Source organism: Sus scrofa, chromosome 3, assembly GCF_054392235.1.
Source record: "Sus scrofa isolate SSC_HxYL_T2T_F1_AM1 chromosome 3, Sscrofa_HxYL_maternal_Yorkshire_Landrace_v2.0, whole genome shotgun sequence".
NCBI classification, from domain to species: domain Eukaryota; kingdom Metazoa; phylum Chordata; class Mammalia; order Artiodactyla; family Suidae; genus Sus; species Sus scrofa.
In genome coordinates, this window is record NC_139385.1 from 71697003 (window position 1) to 71720403 (window position 23401).

At 47.3% G+C, this 23401-nt stretch overlaps 1 protein-coding gene and 2 long non-coding RNA genes across 6 annotated transcripts in view; all 3 read right to left on the reverse strand.

Annotated features, from left to right (window-relative positions):
- TCF7L1 (transcription factor 7 like 1) overlaps positions 1 to 23401 on the reverse strand; it is a 180611-nt gene that overhangs the window by 126818 nt on the left and 30392 nt on the right. The gene's annotated exons all lie outside the window — the stretch shown is intronic.
- On the reverse strand, positions 5562 to 11855 carry LOC146404704 (uncharacterized). Its single transcript, XR_014841568.1, has 2 exons — positions 9669 to 11855; positions 5562 to 8148 (listed from the first exon to the last, which is right to left on the reverse strand). It is a non-coding gene; the product is annotated as an uncharacterized LOC146404704 (long non-coding RNA).
- On the reverse strand, positions 18181 to 22338 carry LOC146404705 (uncharacterized). The gene is made up of 2 exons (XR_014841572.1): positions 19088 to 22338; positions 18181 to 18437 (listed from the first exon to the last, which is right to left on the reverse strand). It is a non-coding gene; the product is annotated as an uncharacterized LOC146404705 (long non-coding RNA).

A 23401-nucleotide genomic window follows, 5' to 3' on the forward strand; every position in this document is an offset into this window, starting at 1 on the left:
GATGACACTGTACAGACACCCGAAGAGCCAGTGAACCCAGATACACAGATATGGACGTGTCCTCTTTGCTGGGGCACACTATGGCCCCAGACGTTCTTCTCTGAGCAGAGGTCCCTTCGCTCTCCTCCAGCCTCCCTCCTGCCCCCAACCCCATCCCGAGATCATACAATGACAAACGGGATTGCATGGGAGCTGCCTGAGGTTCCCTTGCTGTACTGCATCTTCTCCCCACCACTTATTCTTTTTTTTCCATGAACTATTTCTTTTCTAGGCCCAGCACAGAAGCACACATACTTCCTTTACCTCTCAACGTACAGCCTTTCTCTGGGCAATTTTATAGGCGGTGGCTTACTACTTACACTTGGGTTTCTGGCCACACACCAAACTGGACAAGGAATGTGGTTCCCGCCACCCTTCCCCCACCCCGAGGGCCTGTCGGCTGCTCCTTTTAGGCAGGTCTGCTCTCCAGGTGATTGGGCCCTCTCTCAGGTGCCCCCTGCTCACTGTACCTCTCTCTTCTCCAAGTCTCTGCCCCACCCTCCCCACCCCCCCCCACCCCCGCCAGAAGAAGCCCCAAGCGAGGCAGAGCCACAGGCTGCCTGGGAAACTTACAAAACCTGAAACCATCAGGCTCCTCTATTCCCATCAGGAGACACAGTTGACTGCCCCAGTCAAGCAGCAGCAAATCTGCCTGCCGGCAGAAGAGAAGATCTGTTAGGAGCCCTCAGCAAGCTGGGGCTCGGAACCACATGCTCCAGACCTGCACGCGGACAGGCAATCTAGCCGCTTGTTATTTGCCAGTGCATGACGTTGAGCAAATCATGAAACCTCAGAGCACCTCCGTTTCCCCACCTGCAACATAGGGCTAATAAGGCTGATAGGCATGAACCTCCTAGGGCTGCTGTCAAGATTACAGGAGGGAATAAATACACATGCTTGGAATGGTACCTGATGCATAGGAAACGATCCTCGGAGGCCACCTCTTACTCTTATTATGCTTATTATTTCCTCAAGCCTCACTTTAGGAGGTCATCGACTTCTGAAGAATGTGCAAAGCAAGGAGGAGAGCCCACTGTGAGCCAGAAGATAAAGGTCAAGGGGGAGCTCATGACCAAAGAACCCTCTAGAACCCATGACCTCCATCTGTAAGAGCATCTGAAAAACACGATTTACGCTGCTGGGCAAAGCTCAGTCTTTTGGATTCCACACCTATGAGCTAAGTCAAGTAGTATCTGACAAAGCTGGCAATGATAACCTTACCTTTAAATTTAACACAAGTCATTTTGCAGATTATTTTGAAAAAAGTAGATAGGTGTATATATATTAATGTATTTTTTGAGCTTGCAAACATTTTTCCCTGATAAGCACTGGGGAAGGCCTCTAGATGCTAAAGACTATTAACAGCCTGAGAGAAGCCCAAAGGGCTGCTCTCCTTTGAGGGGACCCAGGGAAGGAGGCAGTACACATGACGAGCTCAGTGGCCTCTAGCATACAGCGTGCAGCAAGAACGTGGGACTTCTGGAGTTCCTGAGTGGCACAATGGAATGTGCCACAATGTGCACAATCATCTCTGCAGTGCCATCCCAGAGGATAAGGATCTGGTGTTGCCGCAGCTGCAGTATAGGTCACAACTGTGGCTCAGATCTGATCCCTGGCCTGGGAACTCCACATGCCGCAGGGCGGCCAACAAAGAAAAAAAAAGAACGTAGGACTTCTGTAGCAGAAGAAAGCCGAGGAGTAACCTGGGCTGATAAAACAGGGTGAGCAGAGACTGGGCAGAGTGGATGCATGTGTTCCAAGAGCAGGAAGGAGTCTGGGGCAACCACGCTGTAAGATGACCCAGGAAAAGGCAGTGGGAGAGATCAAGGCAATTACATCGACAAATGTCAGCAGACATTTGTCGTGCTCCTACTGAGTGGCAGGCACGGGGACCCCGTCGGGAACATGACAGGCAGGGGTTCCTGCCACGCATGGGTGGTGGATGTTCTCTGAGGGATGTTGGACACACCGTTTGTCTGAGCCCAATACGGATTCCTGGGCCTCTCCCTGAGAGATGCTGATTCAGCAGGGCTGAGCAAGCCCCAAGACACTGAATATTTTTTGTCTTTTTTTTTCTTTTTTAAGGGCCACACCCATGGCATATGGAGGTTCCCAGGCTAGGGGTGGAATCGGAGCTATAGCCGCTGGCATGAGCCACAGCCACAGCAATTCCAGATCCAAGCCAAGTCTTCAGTCTACACCACAGCTCACAGCAACGCTGGATCCTTAATCCACTAAGCAAGGCCAGGGATCAAACCTGCATCCTCATGGATACTAGTCAGATTCATTTCTGCTGAGCCACAATGAAAACTCTGATACTGAATTTTTTCTTTTCTTTTCTTTTTTTTCCTTTTGTCTTTTTAGGGCCACACCAGCTACATATGGAGGTTCCCAGGCTAGGGGAATCGAATCAGATCCGTAACTGCCAGTCCCAGCCACAGCCACAGCAACTCAAGATCCAGGCTGCATCTGCAGCCTATACCACAGCTCACGGCGAAGCCAGATCCTTAACCCACTGAGCAAGGCCAGGGATTGAACCTGCATCCTTATGGATACTAGTCACATTCATTTCCACTGAGCCACGATGGGAACTCTGCTGATACTGAATGTTTTAAAAGCATCCCACGTAATTCTTTTTCTTTTTCACAGTGAAAAAATGTTTGAAGTATAGTTGGTATGTAAGTTTCAGGTGGACAACACAGTGATTCACAATCTGCAAAGGTTATAGTTTATTTATAGTTATTATAAAATACCGGCTATTATATTGTACCTGTCTTGTACAATATATCTTTATGGCTTATTAATTTTATATGAAGTAGTTTGCATTTCTTAATCCCCTAACCCTATCTTGCCCCTCCCCCTTCCCTCCCCCCACTGGTAACTGCTAGTTTGTTCTATCTGTAAGCATCCCACATAATCTTGATACACATTTGGAATAACACCCATCTGGATCCACCTAACTCTTTGAAGGGACTGAATCCCCGAAGCAACATCACTTCCTAAACTTGAATCCTTCTAGAGAAAGAGGGCGCACCACCTCTCATGCAAATGCTTTGATAACTGTAAAGCTCCCACAAGAAACCAGCTATTGTTATTATCATTGTTATTACTGATGCTGGGTATTAGTCCACCTTTGGACAGTCTGATCTTCAGGTTGGTCTTCCTTATAAGGGGCCAAATTTGCATACTGCGACCCCTTCAACTGTCCCAGGCTCAGCTCTTGCCCCCTCCCCGCTGTTCTTTCCTTCCAGTGCTTAGCAAAGCATCTTCTCCTCCAGTAGGGTTCAGGACCCATGGCACGCTGACCTCCAGTGGTCTAGGTCCCTTTTAAAGTCTGAGTGGTGGCATGGACACAATATTCCCCCAAGTGATCTGATGGGGCAAGAGAACGCTCTGGTGGTCCCTTCAGCAGAACTCCCAGACCTAGACCATGCCCCCTCTGTGCTGGTTTCCATTTCCCTCCTTTAACAGAGGTGCATTAGCCTTGGGGAAGTTCCCACGTCCTCTATCAAAATGACGTAATGGATGGCAAGCATTGGGAACCCTGAATTTCTACTTCCTCAAAACAAAACTTAAAAGCCCACTTCTTGGAGTTCCTGCTGCGGTGCACTGGGCTAAGAATCCGGCTGCACTGGCTCGGGTCACTATGGAGGTGCAGGTTCCACCCCTGGCCCAGTACAGTGGGTTAAAGGATCAAGCGCAGGTGGCAGCTACAGCTGGGATTCAACCCTGGCCTGGGAACTTCCATACGCTGCAGGTGCAGCCACAAAGAAAAGAAAAGCCCATTTACTGTCTTCAGCAGTTTTTCAGACCTCAGTGCATCTGGGGACTTTAGCCAGCAGACTGGCTGTCGGCAGTCTGAGCCTGGCCCCATAAGGGTTGGCAGCTCAGAATGTTCCGCGGGGATCAGAACGAGCACCATCAGAACCCAGGCCTCTTCGGCTGTCTCCCCAGAGTGTGGAGTCTTCCCACAGAATGGGGCCTTTGTGTGTGTGTATCTTTTGTCTTTTTAGGGCCACACCCATGGCATATGGAGGTTCCCAGGCTGGGGTCAAATCGGAGCTGTTGCTGCCAGCCTACACCACAGCCACAGCAACACAGGATCTGAGCCACGTCTGCGACCTATACCACAGCTCATGGCAACACCAGATCCTTAACCTACTGAGCGAGGCCAGGGATCGAACCCACAACCTCAAGGTTCCTAGTCGGATTCGTTCCTGCTGCGCCACTATGGGAACTCCTTTTTTTTTTTTTTTTTTTAAATGGGGCCTCTCTCAGCCAGGTTCCAAGATGTTCGCTCTTGATGATTAGGCCCTTCTCCCTGGCTTTCTCCACTGCTTATGACATGGCCTCTCCCTCCCACTTTATCAGTTCCTCCTCCTCCCTCTCTTGAGTCAGAGCAGCGAATCCTCTTGATGTTGGCTGGCCTCTGGCAAGCCATCAACTTGTCAAACACACTCCTTTCCGCAGCTGGAATATCCAGAAGCTTTGGGGATTGTCAAGGCCTCACTGGCATCCACACTCTTACTCTGGCTGGACTGGACGAACCCAGATCAGAAAGTTCTGATGCCCAGGAAATGGGGTTTTCTCAGAGACCACGGGAAACCATCAAGGGTTCTGTACTCTCGGGGGAGTGGGGAGCAGCCTGGGCACAGCAGGTACTAGGAGGACGATGTGGTAGTGTTGCGAAAGGTGGGTTGGGAGAAGGAGAAATTGGAGATGGGCTGTAGACTATTTAGTAGTCTAGGCAGGATGCAAGAGCAGAGTTCCCATTGTGGCTCAGTGGGTTAAGAACCCAACATAGTGTCCGTGAGGATGCAGGTTTGATCCCTGGCCTCGTTCAGTGGGTTAAGGATTCAGTGTTGTCAAAACGCTGTGGCACAGGCTGCAGATGCAGCTCGGATCTGGCATTGCTGTAACTGTGGTACAAGCCAGCAGCTGCAGCTCGGATTTGACCCCTAGCCTGGGAACTTCCATACGCTGCAGGTAGGCTTTAAAAAGAAAAAAGCAAAAGATGCAAGATCAATCTAAGGAGGTAGCAGAGGCATGAACACAAAGAGTGATCCTGGGGACTGGGAAGTCATTGCTGTGGGGACCAAGGGACAAGGCGGTGTAGACAACTGAGAAGATTCACCAGGATGAAGATCAGAGGGTCATTTGAGGGGGAGACAGCAACAAGCTGGGTCTGGCCACGTGGCTGAGATGGCCAGGCCAGCAGACCACAGGCAGCCAGGCTAATGGCATACAGGCTGCAGAGCCCTCAGGGCTCAACCCCAGATTCCCAGCCCTGCATCTTTCCTCCCATAACCCCTCCCACCACCCCAAAGGGGGGTCTCTGACCCTCTCCGCAGTAGGTGGCCCTATGCTCCTGGCCCACTTGGAACTGTTCCAGGGCCAGGCTAAGCAGTGCCATCCTTCACAGGAGAGCAAGACCCCTCCCACCCACTTGAAGCCATTACAAATTAACTCCAGAGATCTTCTTAGAGCAACAGAAAGTCTGAGAAAATTGTTTAGAAGAACAGAGTGTTAACTGTTTTTATTCATGCAGCAACTAACAATAGTTATAACTCAAGAGAAATGTTGTATTTCTTTCTTTCCAAAAAGGATAAGAAATCTTTTTTATGCACTTACTGGGGAAAACGCTTAGCTCATCAAATTTCACATGCTAAAAGGAGCTAAAGGAACATTGCAAGGGGGGCCCTCTCAGCACCAGCTCTATTCCAACCCATACACTGGGAGGTAGGGAAAGGAAGGGGTCAGCCCTGGGGGAGGGACCAAGGGCTGTGGGCGGGGCCAGGGGTAGTTCAGCTTCCACCTCAGCCAAAACCTCTTGACCTGACTCTATGCTGCAAGACAAATTCTCTTTTAGACAATGGTGCCCTCCCACACTTACTGTGTAGGTTTTGAACGGTGAAAATGAGAACAAAGGCCTATTTTCAAGAGCCACCCAGGACAGAGGTTCTCAGAGTACAGCAGAGTGTGGTTTTACACATCTTGGGAGACCTTGTTAGAAATGCAAATTCTCAAGGCCCCACCCCAGACCTACCCAATCAGAATCTCTGGGGTGGGGCAGAGATTAAGGCAATAAGCATTAACCAGCTCTGCAGGTGATGAGAACCACTACTCCACCAGTACTCCACCAGTACCCCACCAGTACTGCACCAGTACTCCACTAGTACTCCAGCACTCAGGCTGAGTTTTAGTCCAAGGAAAACCAGAAACCATTCTGTGCCCAACTAGTAGGAAACAAACTCCAGATGCTCCCAATTTCATTTCTAAGGTCAACATCATTTTGAAGTCAAGATGAGTGGCTCTATTGATTTTAACATGGTGGTCAAGGCAATTTACTCTCTTTTCGTTGTTGCTGAGCAAAAGAAGACAACGCCTGCAGAACACAGATGGCTTTGGAGGGAATGCAGCTCAGTGGGGTCTGAGTAACATCAGCTCAGCCAGTCAGGACCCCTTCCCTCCCCAGCAGGGCCTCTGAAAGGCTGTACCCCAGCTGGTGGCCACCTTCTCGCATCCTGGGTTAACCGTCCGTATCTCCTCCTATCCAGTCTCTTCTTGACTGCTCCTCCACCCAAACTCCACTCACAACAGACATCAGTGGGACCCACTGAGGCTCCACAGTGACCCTTTACTTGAGACACTTAAGATGACATAGTATTTACATATGCAGCCCCGGGGAGTTCCTATTGTGGCTCAAAGGTAAATGACCCTGACGAGCATCCATGAAGACATTCGATCCTGGCCTCACTCAATAGGTTAAAGATCCATCACTGCCTGAGCTGCAGTGTAGTCACAGATGCAGCTCAGATCTCATGTTGCTGTGGCTGTGGTGGAGGCCAGCAGCTGCAGCTCCTATTTGACCCCTAGCCTGGGAACTTCCATATGTCACAGGTGAAGCCCTGTAAAAGGAGAAAAAAAAAATTGTAGCCCTGACCTTCTGTCTCTGTGGGTCTCAAAGCTCAGATGAGTTACTTGTACAACCACAGCCAAGCCAGGGCATTACTGAGGCCAGGCTGATCTCAGATTCTAGCAACTAACTAGGTCTCGATTTCCTTATCTATAAAATGGACAAATCACAGTCTAGGAAGAGCTCGTTAGATGTGAGCATTCTGGGCCTGAAGAAAGCAAGCCCCCTGGGAGGGTGTGTGGAAGCATCTAGATGCTGGAATTCCAGCACCCACTGCCCTCCTACAATACTCCCTCCCCCCGCAACTATAGCCCCTTCTGGAATCCTGAGTGCACAGCAGGAGCTCAATAAATGGGGTGAATTAAGGGGAGAGAGACAGAAGCAAAGAGACTTGTGAATGTGTGACTCAGGCAAAGGCAGAATTGATCAGTGATGGTATTTGAGGGAGAAGGAAATTGCTAAATAGAACAGACTGTTTACTGCCATGAAAGGAAGCCAAAGCGGTAACCAGCGAACATGAAACACAGGAAATTCTGAAAAGTGTGTAAAAAGGGCACTGTTTTGTTTTCTCTTCTAAAAGATGAACACAGTTCCAAAACTTCCCCCTTCCCTCTCTACAGAGCTCACTGACCTTCATATGGAGATGCCCCTGAGAGCCTTGAACCCGGCCCCACCTCACACCTTCCTCTCCCCTGAAGCCCCCTGCTTCCTCTCAGGGGTAGGTGCCCACGACATCACTGCTCTGCTCTCTAGTCACTGTCACAATGCTGTATCTGTTCCACTGAACAAGGTGCACCCATCCCAATGCTCCTCCGAGCTGCAAAATGCTTGTGTTCTTTGGATTTCACCTTACAGTGCCTAGAGCTGTAGGAGAAATGACTGCACAGCGAATGAAGAAACCACCCAGACTTGGTATAGTGTAGTCTATTCTGATGATAACTGCACAATTGGATTAATCAGAATAAAGACAAAGGAAATACTCAAATAAAAATAAATTTAGGGAGTTCCTGTCATGGCACAGCAGAAACAAATCCAACTAGGAACCATGAGGTTGCGGGTTCCATCCCTGGCCTTGCTCAGTGGGTTAAGGATCCGGCGTTGCCATGAGCTGTGGTGTAGATCACAAACGCGGCTCAGATCTGGCATTGCTGTGGTTCTGGCGTAGGCTGGCAGCTGCAGCTCCAGTTAGACCCCTAGCCTGGGAACCTCCATATGTCACAGGTGCAGCCCTAAAAAGACAAAAAAAAAAAAAAAAAACCAAAAAAAAAAAGTTTAAAGTTTAAAATTTTCCTTTGTGGCTCAGCGGTAATGAACCTGACATATCCATGAGGATGCAGGTTCGATCCCTGACCCTGCTCAGTGGGTTAAAGGTCTGGCATTGCCATGAGCTGCAGCGGAGGTTGCAGATGAGGCTTGAATCTGGCATTGCTGTGGCTGTGGTGCAGGTTGGCAGCTACAGCTCCAATTGAACCCATAGCCTGGGAACTTCCATATGTCATGGGTGTGGAAAAAATAAAAATAAAAGGAAAGAAAGAAAGAAAAGGAAAGAAAGAAAAGAAAGAAAGAAAGGAAGGAAGAAAGGAAGGAAACATGTTTGGTAAATGATGGGATTATCATCCTTTTTCTTCTTTCTTTCTTTGTTTTTGGCGGCAATTGCAGCATTTAGGAGTTGCTGAGTCAAGGATCAAACCCGTGCCACAGTTGCAATCTGTGCCACAGCTGTGGCAATGCTGGATCCTTAACCTGCTGTGCTACAAGGGAACTTCCTCTACATTTCTATAATATGGTGGCTATTGACCTTACGCTTAAAATATATATATATACATATATATATATATATAAATAAACTATATATATGTGTGTATGTTGTATACATATACATTACGATACAACAGGCTTCCTCTGGAACAGGTAACTTGCAGAAAGCCATATGCGACAGGATGATGAGGGTTGAGAAGGACACAACCCCCACATGAGGACCAGTTACCCTGAGAACGCACGGCCTGATAGCTGTGAACACAGCGAGACCTACTCTGGAGGAATGAATAGCAGCTGAATCCAAGGAAGGAATCTGCCCGCAAATGGAGCTGTCCAACAGCGAAGGTAACTGCCAAACCTTGGTCTCCTGACCATGCAGATATGGGGGGAGGAAGGCACTAAATAATCATCTGTCTACCGGAAAGAACTGATGGGCTCAGGTGCTTCCAGTCTCAGCATCACCTGCTTCAAGGTAAACACAGTCAGTGGAGGATCAGAGCCTCAAACCCAGACTTCCCAGGGCCTGGACCGAGGTTCCAATTGGTTGGTGCTTCTTGGCCTCGTGGTGGGCGAGGGTATGCCTGACACAAGTGAGCCTCCAAGGGTGGCTGGCTCCAGCCTTTTTGCTCATCCCAGTCTGCCCTACAAATATCATCATTTTATACCCCTGCACGAGGGGGGAAAGTTGAGAGCAACTCTGACCACTGCAAAGAGGTGGGGGGCTTCCTACAAAGCTAGTAAATATTTCATCAGAAGGAAATCTCTTTCTGGAGTTCTCATTGTAGTTCAGTGGGTTACGAATCCAACTAGCATCCATGAGGACGTGGGTTCCATCCCTAGCCTTGCTCAGTGGATTAAGGATCCGGCATTGCCACGAGCTGTGGTGTAGGTCACAGACAAGGCTTGGATCTGGCATTGCTGTGGCGTAGGCGGGCAGCTGCAGCTGTGATTCGACCCCTAGACTGGGAACTTCCACGTGCCGAAGGTGTGGCCCTAAAAAGCAAAAGAAAAAAAAAAGAAGAAGAAAAGAAAAAGAAAAAAAGAAGGAAGTTTGTTTCCACTGGAACTGCTGCCTCCCGCTGTCCAGGCTTTAATTCTGATTTTAAGAGATCCATATGATCATCTTTCGTTTTCTTCAGGAACAACGGTCCCTCCCTTTCCCACCCCGCCCCTCCAAGAAAAAAAAAAAGCTGACCTAAACATGCCTGTAACAGAGAGACGGGGAGGTGAGCCAACCAAAACGAAAGCCCCAAGGGCCCGTGCTGAGATGGTCAGGAGGTCTTGCTCATGCTTCCACATCCTGGCTCATGTTGCAGCCAACTTTTGTTTACCGAGCCTACAGATTCTCTTCCTGCCCTTCCCAGCTTCCTATTTGAATTTTCTTCTTTCTCTGCTTGCTGTTATCTCAGCAGACAATGAACACAGACAACAGAAAGGCAGAGAAAAACTCAGCTAAGTTCCCTGCCTCATGTCGATTACCTGATCCATCTGGAAAACAGAGAACGGGAGCGGACAAAGAATTGGCGGACCTCGTCGTTACCGATGCGGTTATCAAGTCTGTGCAGGTTACCCTGCCCCCCAGTCCTAACTAAGTGCTCGAGTCTGTGGGGAAGGGAAGGGGCTTTATCACAGGTCCCGCCCAATGGTGGCCGGGCTCCCATTGCTATTCTGTGACTTTTACATAGACAGGCATGGTCACCAAGAAAATCCACAGTGCAAGGTCTGGACCAAAATTCAGGTTACTTTTCAGCCAGCTCAGCCACACACTCTTAAGAATTAACAATGGGAGGTTGAAGCAGGGTTCGAAACGATTTAAACCTGATCCCCCTCCAAAGACCATTGTACAGCTGAGCAGGTGCCTCCATTCACCATTCCATCCTCTCCCATTACATGGCAAAGGGCTCAAAACTCCCAGACACCAAACCAGCCAGCATTCAGAGAACCCACCTCGAGCTGCACCTGGCGGGCCAAGGACAAGGACGTTACAAGACGCTGTCTGGCCAGGTCGCAGTTATGGTTTGGTGGAAGCCATATGGCAAAGACAACAACATCAAAGGAGAAAAAAAAAATACACATTAACTAGAAAACATGTAGCACAAAGACTCACAGACTTTGAAAAACTTATGGTTACCAAAGGGAACAGGTGGGGAGGGGGCGTGGGCTTTGGGATGGGCATATGCACACCAAGGTATATGGAATGATTGGCCAACAGGGACCTGCACAGAGAACTCTACCCCATAGTCTGTGATAATCCATGTGGGAAGGGAATCTGAAACATGTGTATATGTACAACTGAATCACTTCGCTGTACAGCAAAAATAATCACGACCTCATAAATCAACTATACTTCAGTAAAACTTTTTTTTTAAAAGAAAATATACATTGAAACATAGGTAAAAAACATAGGGATGTTTGAGGTAGGCAAGTCAAAAAGGCCTGCAGAGCTGAGAAGGTCCTGAGAAGGACAGGTGGGTTTCACAGGCACCTGAAGTAGCGGTGGAAGGAGCCCAGGATGCGAGCTGGAGAGGGGACTGCTGGGGAGAGCTGGAGGCCCCTGGAGCTGAAGGTGGAGAAACCAGTGGGGTAGGAGTGGAGATTGGAGGGACAGGTGAGGAGACTACTGAATTCAGATCTGACTCACAGGTCAAAGAAGAGAAACACTTTGATAATCTCACACATCCTACACTGGAGCAAAAAGGCCACAGAAGCGGGAAAGGTCCACTTTCAGAGTGGACAACAGCCCAGCTAGATGATATGTCTACCCCTTTGCAGATCCTCACACCCATCTGGGAGGTGGGCCACATCGCCTGCAATTTAGGAGCAAGGAAACCCATCAGCATCAAGTCTTTCATTACATTTGAAAATGGCTCCGTGGTAGCCAGAAAGCAGAAAGAATCCAAATGCTCATTGGCAGATGAAGGGACAAACAAATGTGGTATATCCATTCGGTGGAGTATTATTTGGCCATGAAAAGGAATGAAGTGCTGTTCCACGCTTCAACACACATGGACCTTGAGAACATTAGGCTACATAAAAGAAGCAAAATACAGAGTTCCCACTGTGGCACAGTGGCTTAAGAATCTGACTGCAGTTTCTCAGGTCACTGCAGAGGTAAGAGTTCAATTCTAGGACCAGTGTAGTGGGTTCAAGGATCCGGCATTGCCAAAGCTGTGGCACAGGTTGCAGCTATGGCTTGGATTCAGTCCCTGGCCCAGAAACTTCCACTTGCTGCAGGTGCAGCCATAAAATTTAAAAAACAAGCAACAACCAACAACAAAAATGATGCAAGATACAAGTGATCATATGTTACATGATTCCATTTATATGAAATGTCCAAAAGATAAAGTTGCCAAGGGTTGGGTGGAAGGGAGAAGGGAGAGTGACTGCTTACAGGGTGATGGAAATGTCCTAAACTTATGTAATTTATTTATTTTCTGGTTGCACCCTCGGCATGCAAAAGTTTCCAGGCCAGGGATCAAACCCACACCACAGCAGTGACAATGCCAGATCTTTAACCTGGTGAGCCACCAGGGAACTCTGAAAATGTCCTAAATTCAGAGAGTGGTGATGGTGGCACAACTCTGTATATATACTAAAAACCAGTGAATTACACCCTTTAAAAGGATGAATTTTATGGCGTGGGAATTCTGTCTCAGTAAAGCTGTTATTTTAAAAACTGGCTTGACAGGAGTTTTTCTAAATATATTTGCTATTCCCCTACCTTCCTATACAGGGGCTATGTGAGTCCATTTAATCTTTATTAGTATTTCAAGGTCACTGTTTCAACGATCAATCAATGGGCACCATGCGCTACAATGAAAATAATATGCCCCCTCCCCTACATGCCTCTCAACATCCCGTCATGGTGCCCTTTTCAGGTTTCTGTCTCCTGCCACCAGTGAGCACTGACAGGCTGTCTTATCCCCCTTCAAGCCACTGAGCTGTGCAAGTGCAGGTCCTTGCTTGTGGCGATGCTCTGAATGAATCTCCTCTATCAGGCCCCCAGATGAGGCCCCTCTGCTAACACTGAGCAGGAAAAAGTGAGAAGATCACCTTGTCGTCTTCATTTGCCTTTGAAAAGAAGATTTATCGGATGCATTTAATTTTTCTCTGGAAACCAGTTTTTGTGGGAAAAGGAGGCAGATTCGGATCTCTTAAACTACTGCGGGGGTTCCCATGGTGGTTTAGTGGGTTAAGAACCTGACTAGCATCCATGAGGATGCAAGTTCGATCCCTGGCCTCGCTCAGTGGGTTAAGGATCCAGCGTTGCCCTGAGCTGTGGTGTAGGTCACAGACACAGCTCGGATCCTAGGTGGCTGTGGGGTAGACCAGCAGCTGTAGCTCCAATTCAACCCCTAGCCTGGGAACCTCCATATGCTACAGCCCTAAAATTTTTTTTTAATTTTTAAAAATTTTAAAAATACTGCAGCCACTTATTCATTCATTAAAACCTGTTTAATGGGCAGGGACAGTGTGCTCAGCGCTGCTTGGGTGCCAAGACACCACAGCAGATGAGCCATGTGGGGCCAACATGCTGTTGAGGGGAGGGACAGTGACAAATGGTGGTGGCAAGTGCCATGGAGTGAAATAAAGCAGGGGAGGGGACAGAGAGGTTTGCAATTTGAGATAGGATGGTCAGGAAACCCAGGAGGTGACAATGAAACCAAAGAAGCGGAGAGTGAGCCATGCAGTTATAGCAAAGAATGTTCTAGGTGAAGGGGCACAGAGCACGTGAAAAGGCTCTGAGACCAGCGAGAGCCCAGTGGGGAACAAGAAGGATGGATGGAACAAGGTGTGCGAGGGGGAGGAGCAAGAGGGGTCACGGGAGGTCAGTGCAGGTGAGAATGCCAGCTTTCACCCAGAGTGAGAGAAGATTCTGACCATCATCTCACTATCACCACAATGTTGCTTATCCCCAGAACATCAATTCCTAGGGCCTGTCACACAACCCTGCTGGCTACATGGTGCTGGGGCGCACAACTGAGCGTGACCTGGGGTCAGAAGCACCATGGGGGTCTTGGGGTAGAAACTGACTAGAATCTGCCTTCTGGAGGCAACATCAGGTAACTTTTTTTTTTTTTTTCTTTTTTTTAGGCCACACCCAAGGCATATGGAGGCTCCCAGGCCAGGGGTCTAATCTGAGCTACAGCTGCCGGCTTACACCACAGCCACAGCAACGCCAGATCTGAGCCACGTCTGTGACCTACACCACAGATCACGGCAATGCCGGATCCTTAAGCCACTGAGCAAGGCCAGGGATCAAACCTACATCCTCATGGACACTCATGTTGGGACCCTTTTGAACCTGCTGAACCTAAAAGAACTCCAACTCTTCCCTTCCATGTTACCTGTCATGCTCTAGACTTGAGTTTATAGAAAGCAGGTTTCAGTTACCTCAACATTTAGTTAGAAGAATATATTGTTCTTTCCCCTCCCCCCAATTCTGATCTCTCACAGGTATCTCCAAAGGAGTTTCACGGACCCTCTCATACTCAAATAAAAGCTAACCATTTGCTAAAACATCCTGACTGCCAGACCCTTGCCTTCCAGGCTCATGACCACGAAACAGGGAGCCGATAATTTAAATTCCAGCCTGCTGTGAAAGAGCCTGCAGAATAAGGACCCAGAGCAGAGCTGTCAGGCACTTCATGATGGGGACTGGCTGTAACCATCACTCAGCAAGCACTGATGGAACATGCACACAGCCCCACGGGGTGCCCGAGGTGGACAAAATACACAGCACAGCATCCCTGCCCGTCTCCTACTTAGGAAGACAAGGCCTAGCCAGGGAAACAATTAGGGAGCAACACAATATGCTTTGTCTCATTCACTAATTGCAGATACATAAGTAACATTCAGAAGATCTAAGACAACCGAACATACCATTATGTGGCAAACTGATTGTATTTGATGGTGAGGTAGGTAGGAGAAAATGTGACAGTGGGTTAATTTGGAGTTGAGCTCACCAAAGCCAGTGTTGTTAGAAAAGGGACAGAACATTATGGGATGGAGTCTGGAAGGGGAGCACAAACACCCCGAGGGTGAGGAAGGGGCGGGGCTCAGAAAATACTGAATGATGGGACTGATGAGCCGTCAGGCTGACCCGCCTGGGGGAGGTCAGATGCGGAAGGCTTGGGATTCACATGTGGGCGGGAAAGGGAGCCAAGGCTGCTTTCCTAGAAACGAAGGTACAAGAGGTCGGTGTCTCAGAAGATGGAATGGATGGTATCGGCAGGTGGGCTGAATGAAGGAGATGGAGGCAGGACGCTATCTCGGCCAATCTCCTTCCTGGGGTGGCAGCAGCCTTGGTCTCCTGCCATAAGTTTGGTTTCACAAATGATTATTTATAGAGAATTCCCATTGTGGCTCAGCGGGTTACAAACCTGACTAGTATCTATGAGGATTCAGGTTTGATCCCTGGCCTCGCTCAGTGGGTTAAGGATCTGGCATTGCCGTGAGCTGTGGTGTAGGTTGCAGATGGGGCTCAGATCCAGCGTTGCTGTGGCTGTGATGCAGGCTGGCAGCTGCAGTTCCAATTTGACCCCTAGCCTGGAGACTTCCACATACCACAGGTACAACCCTAAAAAGCAAAAAAAAAAAAAAAAAAAAAAAGACAACAAACAACCCCCCCTAAAAATTACCTTTACAAATGCATTTGAGGCCCTCCTCTGACCACCTGCACATGGCTCTAGCTCCTGAGTTATGTCTAACCCCCAGCTTTGCCATTCTGTGGCTGTGGCTCCTGCTGGCAGCACCTCGGTACCCCAGTTTTCCTGGCACCATGCTGGCCTTCTCGTCTGGGTGCCGGCCCCACCTCCACCTGGGTTCCCGGAGCCCCCACCCCCAGAGCCTGTGTGGGGCCTGCCGTCCCTCTCTCGCCTTCTAGCCATCTTCTGTCCAGTGTCCCAGCACTGGTTCTTGGGAGCTGGCCTTGTACCGTGGACTAGCTTTTACCCCCAGGAAGCCCCATGTCCCTGGAATCATCCAGGGAGGGGGCATATCTGCAGGGATGGAGCAGGGTGTCATCTCTGACCAAAAAGCTTAAGTACTTGGCAGAACACCTGAACCAAAGAAACTGGGAAAAACCAGCAAATGAAAAATAGAAGAGTCACATGTGTGCCAACATCCCCAAATGGCCAGCTGAAACCATAAACCCAGACCCGGTAAGTACTGTTGTCCTGCGAGATTGGAGAGTGGAGTCTTCGACTCAATCCCATGTCCTGTAACTGGGAAGTGCTGAAGACACAACAGATACAGGACTGGCTTTGGGAAAGTTACCACCTTTGTTTTGAGTGTGCTCCGCAATTTGTATTAAATATCTTCTCCTCTACCATGCCCTCACAGCAGCCAGGGCAGTGAAGCAACCAATGTTCTCATCTTGCATCTAGAAGCCATGCCCAGCAGCGTGTACTCAGCAGTCAGTTCAGGGGTCCATGAAAGGATGGGCAGGACCCCTGGGTACCCCCATGCCCACCAAGCTATGACTTTTCCCCACAACCTGCACCGTATCTGCCCATTCTCTCTTGTCCCCTTTGAGGCCTGGATCCCGTCTCTCAAACCCAGGGAGCTGGCCCTTGTTCCCTGCCTTTCTCTTGCTGTATCCCCCTCCCCAGAGGAACCAGAAGAACACTGATCCCATGCCCTGGACACAGGATGTCATGGCTACAGAGAGCCAGCACCTCGGCCAGCCAAGAGTCCTGCTGTGGGGCTCCAGGTCCAGACTGGACCTTGTAAATGGCAACCATGCCTAGCACCAGAGTCCAAATGCTCCAGAGGCCTCTGGACATGTCAAACCACCACCTCCAGCCCTGAGGCCAAGGGACAGTGCTCTGATTAACAGAACAACTGAAAACTCACCACGTTATGCACCTCACACCTAAGTTTCAAAACCATGTTCTATAAACAGCTCTATGGCATGATTGTTGGGGTAGTTACAAAAATCTCTACAGGGGATAAAACTGCATAAAACTGTTCACACACACACACAGACACACACAGTGAAGGCATGTTAATAATGGTGAGAACTGAAAAACGTCTGTGATCCAGTTAATAGTAATGTACCAATGTCAATATCCTGGTTTTGATATTGAACTTGAGCTATGTAAGATGTTACCCAGGGGGAAACTGTTGGAAGAGTTCCCAGGACCTCTATGTACTATTTCTGCAACTACCCGTGAGTCTATTTTGAAAGAAAAGTAAAAAGCAAGCAACCCCCACCTCCAAACCCTATAACCCTAGTCATCTTCAGTGGGATCATTTCACACCCACCAGGGCCTGTGAGTTGGCACCATGCATATTTTCCCAGGCAACGTGGAATAGGTCCTCTGAGCCCAGCTTTCCTCTCCAACATGGGCAGCTCAGGCACCAGCGCAAGGTCTGTGCATTTCCAGAGTGACCAAGAAGAACACGCCCCAGTGCATTTGGCTCTGGAAAGAACAGATGATTATTTTGCCAAAAGCTACTCTCAGTCCCGCTCACTGATTGGCTAGAGACAAGGACCAGCTTTCCCAAGCAGGACTCAACAGGACAGGAGGGCAGATTTAAGGCTGGGCTTATTTTAAAATGGTTACCTAAGAGTTCCCACTGTGGCTCAGTGGTAATGAACCCAACTAGTACCCATAACGATGCAGGTTCAATCCCTGGCCTCGATCAGTGGGTCAGGGATCCAGTGTTGCCATGAGCTGCAGTTTAGGTTGCAAATGGGGATTGGATCCTGCGTTGCTGTGGCTGTGGTGTAGGCTGGCAGCTGTAGCTCCGATTAGACCCCTAGCCTGGGAACCTCCATATGTCGAGAATGCAGCCCTAAAGAGACAAAAGACAAAAAAAAAACAAAAAACAAAAAAAACTCAGTACTGTTAACATTACTATGGTTTGGTTCACATTCGAAGGAAATGCAAACTCTCAGGTCATGAAATTAAAACGTAACTTTTTCCCATCAAAGTTTCTGGGACACCACCCCCCAACCCCGGAATTTTGTCTGTGAGTAGACCCATGTTAAAAACCACAGGAGCGAAAAATGAAAAGACAGCCTACAAAATGGAAGAACATATTTGCAAACAATGCGACTGACAGGGATTAATTTCCCAAATACACAAACACCATGGTATGCAGCTCAATAGCAAAAAACCCCAAACAATCCAATCAAAAAATGGGCAAAGGACCTAAAAAGACATACAGGCACACAAAAAGACACTCAACGCCACTAATTATTAGAGAAATGCAAATCAAGACTGCAATGAGGTATCACCTCACACCGGACAGAAGAGCCATCATTAAAAAGTCTACAAATAATTAATGTGGGAGAGGGTGTAGAAAAAAGGGAACCATCCTATGCTGTTGGTAGAATCTAAACTGGTGTAGCCACAGTTTAGAGAACAGTACGGAGGTTCTTAAAAAATTAAAAATAGAGTTACCATATGACCTGGCAGTCCCACTTATGGGCATGTATCCAGAAAAGATGGAAATTCTTTTTTTTTTTTTTTGGCTTTTATTTTTTTAGGGCCGCACCCGAGGCATATGGAGGTTCCCAGGCTAAGGGTTGAATCGGAGCTATAGCTGCCAGGCTACACCACAGGCACAGCAAGGCAGGATCCGAGCTGTGTCTGTGACATACACCACAGCTCATGGCAATGCCTGATCCTTAACCCACTGAGCGAGGCCAGAGATCGAACTGGAAACCTCATGGTTCCCAGTTGAATTCATTTCTGCTGCGCCACGACGGGAACTCCAGGAAAGATGAAAATTCTATTTTGAAAATACATGTATCCCAATGTTCATAGCCAGGCTATTTATGACAGTGGACATGGAAGCAATGTAAATGTCCATCAACAGATGAATGGATAAAGAAGATGTGGTACATATATGAAATGGAATATTATTACTCAGCCATAAAAAGAATGAAATCTTGCCATTTATAGCAACATGATGGACTCTGCGATAATCATATTAAGTGAAGTCAGAAAGAGAAAGACAAATATCACATATCACTTGTATATGGAATCTTAAAAAAAGATACAAATGAACTTATTTACAAAACAGAAAAAGACTCACATACATAGAAAATAAACTTGTGCTTACCAAAGGGGAAAGATGGAAGAGGAAAGGGATAAATTAAGAATTTGGCAAAAACTACTCGAACCGATCAACAAATTCAGCAAAGTAGCAGGATATAAGATTAACATTCAGAAATCAGTCACATTTCTGTATACAAACAATGAAATATTAGAAAAGGAATACAAAAATACAATACCTTGTAAAATTGCACCCCAAAAAATCAAATATCTGGGAATAAACCTGACCAAGGAGGTAAAACTCTTATATGCTGAAATCTATAAAACATTAATCAGGAGTTCCCGTCGTGGTGCAGTGGTTAACGAATCCGACTAGGAACCATGAGGTTGCGGGTTCCACCCCTGGTCTTGCTCAGTGGGTTAAGGATCCAGCATTGCTGTGAACTGTGGTGTAGGTCACAGATGCAGCTCGGATCTCGTGTTGCTGTGGCTCTGGCATAGGCCCGTGGCTATAGCTCTCATTAGACCCCTAGCCTGGGAACCTCCATATGCCACAGGAAGCGGCTCTAGAAAAGGCAAAAAGACAAAAACAAAAACAAAAACAAAACCATTAATAAAGGAAATTAAAGAAGATTCAAAGGAATGGAAAGATACTCCATGCTCCTGGGTTGGAAAAATTAATATTATAAAAATGGCCATACTACCCAAAGCAATCTACAGAGTCAATGCAATCTCTATCAAATTACCCATGGCATTTTTGACAGAACTAGAACAAACAATCCAAAAATTTATATGGAACCATCAAAGACCCAGAATTGCCAAAGCAATCCTGAAGAACAAAAACCAAGCAGGAGGTATAACCCTCCCAGACTTCAGGCAATATTACAAAGCTACAGTCATTAATACAGTGTGGTACTGGTACCAAAACAGACATACAGACCAATGGAACAGAACAGAGAACCCAGAAATAGACCCAGACACTACAGTCAATTAATCTTTGACAAAGGAGGCAAGAATAGAAAAGGAGAAAAAGACAGTATTTTCAGTAAGTGGTGCTGGGAAACCTGGACAGCCACATGTAAATCAATAAAACTGGAACACACCCTCACACCATGCACAAAAATAAACTCAAAATGGCTGAAAGACTTAAATGTTTAGACAAGACACCATCAAACTCCTAGAAGAGAACATAGGCAAAACATTCTCTGACATCGACCTTACAAATGTTTTTTCAGGTCAGTCTCCCAAGGCAACAGAAATAAAAGCAAAAGTAAAGTCAAACTGAAAAGTTTTGCACAGCAAAGGAAACCATAAAAAAACAAAACAACAACTTACAGAATGGGAGAAAATAGTTTTAAATGATGCAACTGACAAGGGATTAACCTCTGAAATACACAAACAACATACACAACTCAATAGCAAAAAAACCAACAACCCAAAGGAAAAATAGGCAAAAGACCTGAATAGACATTTCTCCAAAGAAGATATACAGATGGCCAATAAGCACATGAAAAAATGCTCAACATGCCTGATTATTAGAGAAATGCAAATCAAAGTTACTATGAGGTACCACCTCACACCAGTCAGAATGGCCATCATTAATAAGTCCCCAAATAACAAATGCTGGAAGGAGAAAAGGGTACCCTTCTGCACTGTTGGTGGGAATGTAAGCTGGTACAACCACTATGGAAAACAGTATGGAGGTAACTTAGAAAACTATACATAGAACTACCATATGACCCAGCAATCCTGCTCTTGGGCATATACCGGGACAAAACTTTCCTTGAAATAGACACATGCACCCATATGTTCATTGTAGCTCTATTCACAATAGCCAAGACATGGAAACACCCTAAATGTCCATCAAGAGATGAATAGATTAAGAAGATGTAGTACATATACACAATGGAATACTACTCAGTCATAAAAAAAGAACAAAATCATGCCATTTGCAGCAACATGGATGGAACTAGGGACTCTCATACTAAGTGAAATAAGTCAGAAAGAGAAGACAAATATCATGTGATATCACTGATATCTGAAATCTAATATATGGCACAAATGAACCTATCTACAAAAAAGAAACAAACTCAGGCACATGGAGAACAGACTTGTGGTTGCCAAGTCTGTTGGGATGGACTGGGAATTTGGGGTTAATAGATGCAAACTATTGCTTTTGGAATGGATAAGCAATGAGATCCTGCTGTACAGCACTGGGACCTATATCTAGTCACTTACGATGGAGTGTGATAATGTGAGAAAAAAGAATGTATTACATGTATATGTGACTGGGTCACGGACTGGGTCACCTTGCTGTACAGTAGAAAACTGACAGTGGTAATAGAAAAAAATAAAAATCATTAAAAAAAAAGAATTTGGGATTAACAGATACACGCTACTATACATAAAATAGATTAACAACAAGGACCTACTGTATAGCACAGGGAACTACATGCAATACCTTATAATAACCTAAAGAAAAGAATCTGAAAAACAACACATATATACACCGCTTCACTTTGCTGTAAACATTGTAAATCAACTATATGTCAATACATTGTTAAATTTCAAAATTCAAAAAACAAGAAATGAAAAAAAAGAACTTCAAAAATGAGCTGCTGATATCTGACCTCCATGGCATGAAACACTGCTTCTGGTCTACACCCTCGTCTCTCCCTCACCATTTACCAATGATACAGACACACCTTTCCAAGAGTACCACCACCAACACGGACCCCCCATCCTAAGAGCTGTTGTGCGTCCACTCAAACTGATGTTTAACTCCAGCACCTGACTCCAGCCTTTCCCTGGGGCAGGGAGGACCACCACTCATAGCTCACCTCGCCTTCCAGCCTCTCAGCTGCTCCTGCAGCTGTGAGGAAATACAGCCATCTCTGGAGAAGCCTGAATATAAACCTTCATCCTCCAAGTGTACCCAAAACCAGGGGACCAGATGTTAGTCTCTCGGCAAGTTAGTGCTGGTGGCTCCAAAGCAAGCAGCCCTGGGCTCTGAGCTCTGAGCACTTCGAGGGTGGGGACAGATGTAAAGAAACAACTACGCTATGTGGCTCTACCCATTAAAAGCTACAGCTGAGGTGGGAAGCTTGGAGGGTATTAGTATTAGCTAAAGGTTGAACATATATTCCCCCAAAAGATATGCTGAGACCTAACTCCCAATACCTCAGAATATATGCTTATTTAGAGACAGGGACTTTCTGGAGGAAATCAAGTAAAAAACAGGTCATTAAGAGTTCCCTGGTGACCTAGCAGTTAAGGATCTGGTGTTATCACTGATGTGGCATGGGTTGGATCTCTGGCCCAGTAACTTTTGTTTTTGCCGTGGGCATAGCCAAAAACAAACAAACAAACAAACAAAACCCCCCAAACCAACCCCTCCCCAGTTATTAGCATGGGTCCTAATCCAATATGACTGGGATCCTTATCGAAGGGGGAAATTTATTATTTATTTATTTATTTTTCTTTTTGGGGGCTGCTCCCGTGGCATATGGAGATTCACAGGCTGGGGATTGAATTGGAGCTGTAGCTGCTGGTCTATGTCACAGCCACAGCAACACCAGATCCAAGCTGTGTCTGCGACCTACACCACACAGCTCACGGCAATGCCAGATCCTTAACTCAATGAGCAGGGCCAGGGATCGAACGCGAGTTCTCATGGATGCTAGTTAGATTTGTTACCACTGAGCCACGACGGGAACTCCTGAGGTTAGATTCTGTTCAGAGTTGGCCTCTGGTCCTTGGGAAGGAGGGACAGTCAAGGCCAAGTCTGTCATCAAGAAATGACATGACAGGGAGTTCGCTGATGGCCTCGTGTTAAGGATCTGGCATTGTCGCTGTGGTTGGGGCAGATTGGGGCTTAGGTTTGATCCCTGGCCTGGAAACTTCTACACACCACAGGCACAGCCCCCCCAAAAAAAAGAAAAAAGAAAGAAAGAAATGACAGGACTGGATGATGGAGGGGCTTAGAGAATCCAGGGGTCACTGTTGGTGAATCTACTACCAGCCTACGGTCTTTGGGGGAGCCATCGACGCACCAGGCAGAGATCTTTTTAATCCTTTCATCCAAATGTTCCGTGAGGAACTCTGGCCTGGAGCAGTGGTTCACAAACTCGGTTGTACATTAGAAGCGCCTGAGGAGCTTGAAGAAAATTCCACCCAAGGCTGGGCCCCACCCCAGACCAGCTAAATCCAAATCTCGGGGTGGGGGTTGGGCACGGGCATTTTCTAAGAGCTCCCTAGATGATTCTAAAGTGCAGCCCGGGGTGAGAGCTTCTGGACCCTATGACCTTTGAAAGCCTCTCCTTCTCTGAATTCGGCGAAAGTGCACTCTGTGTTTATCTTAGCGGTTCTCAGGAGCGTGCCGGGGTGGCCTAGGGCTGGTTTCTCAGGTCCAGGCTACAGCAGCCTTTACTGGGTATGAGTGGATGTGTAATTCTGATGAACAGGAGGTTGATGTGGACTTTCTGATGGACGGTGGCGGGGCGGGGGGAGGGGGAGTTTAAAATGCCTTTTGCCCATTCATTAAAACATCGATTTAAGAGTTCCCATTGTGGGAGTTCCCACCGTGGCGCAGTGGTTAACAAATCTGACTAGGAACCATGAAGTTGCGGGTTCGGTCCCTGCCCTTGCTCAGTGGGTTGACGATCTGGCGTTGCCGTGA